Below are 1627 nucleotides of genomic sequence, written 5' to 3' on the forward strand. Positions count from 1 at the left end.
TAGACACCAATGCTATTGAGTTTTCAACCCCTCCTGGTAACAAACCTCCACCTTGGACCAAATTTTTCTGTTTAAGAGCAGGGTGGGGCGATTTCAGCTAACATAGGTGCTTGCTATGAACCAAGTGCCTTTGTAGCATCTTCCTCACCAAACAGAGGCTGCTCGAGGTCAACACTAGTAGCAAACGTGGAGGTAGAGTCAGGTGCACAGATCTACTTCTGGTCCCTCATCATTTAATCCTACATTGGCTTGCCTTACCCAAGAGATCCAGACAGTGTCATGGAGTGTCATGACCAGGGAGGTGACCAGGGAGGTGACCAGGGAAGATGGGCTGCTGCCCTGTGATGTCCCAAGTAGGAGAGAGTGGATGGTAAGAGGTAGCCGAAGTCTATTTAGCACTCTGTTAATGAAGCTTCCTTCTTTTCTTCCCTCCCTCCTTCCTTTCCTTCTTTCCTTCCTTCCTCTCCAATCTTTCTCCTTCCCTTTTCCATCCAAGTGAAACCTGTGGGAAATGCTGGTATCCTTCTGAACTGAAACCTTTCACATTTTTTCCTCTGATTGCAGAGAGGCAAGTGTTGATCCCCCCCCCCCATTGTCTGCGATTGAACACCACCTCACACCCATAATTATCTCTTCTCCTGGCAGGCCTTAAGATGAAACAGACAGGAAGACCAGAGCGGATTCTCCTCAGATGCCACCTCTTAGCACCCGGCTTTGCGAGCCTGTTATTTGGAAAGCTGCAGAAGACACAGCCCCATCCCACCAAGGATCAATGGGAAAATAAGCAGTTGCTGGTGACTAGGCTGTGGTCTCCTGCCGTTGTCAGGCCTCCTTGGTAATGGCTATTTATCTCCCGCTTAATTGGCACCTGGGTTCCCCCTCATTCTGTGCATGCTGGCATTTCCCATTACTGCCACCCTGGGCAAACAGCAGCCTGCAGAAGTGGGACAGGAACTGTCCAACAGCTCCTGCCCGGAGACTGGGGATGCTCACGGTGACCTCCACATGCCTGAGAGCCTGTGCTGCCCCCGGCGTGTGATGTCACTCTGGTCACCAAGGCTAGGGACCTCGTCCCTCCTTGGCTGAGGATCCCGGCCACTCTTTGGTAGACCACAGTGTGAGGTTGAAAACATCTATGTTCCTGGTGGAAGAAGATGCTAGAGGACCTCAGAGAGAGGGACTCATTGGGTATCTTGTTATGTGATGTGATAAATGAGTGCCCTGTGCATTGTGTGTCTTGCTCTTTTCTTTTTCCTGACAAGGTCTTACTGTAGCTGGTCTGATATTTGATATATAGTCCAGGTTTGGCCTTGAGCTTGCAACACTTGTCTATGCTTCTATGCCTGGCATTAATATATCCTCTTTAAAAGCAGGATGACAGTAAAGAACCTTCACCAAGCCTGGCCGTCTGAATTTAGTTCACAGGACCCACATGGCAGAAAGAGAGACCTAGGACCCTTACATTCATACCATGCATCCTAGGACCCTTACATTCATACCATGCATCCTAGGACCCACAGCATCCTAGGACCCTTATGTTTATACCATGGCCAGCATGCATTGAACTCTTGATTCTCCTGCCTGCTATGATCTAGATTATAGGTATGGACTGACACACACATAGATG

Source organism: Micromys minutus (assembly GCF_963924665.1).
Source record: "Micromys minutus genome assembly, chromosome: 18".
Lineage (NCBI taxonomy): Eukaryota > Metazoa > Chordata > Mammalia > Rodentia > Muridae > Micromys > Micromys minutus.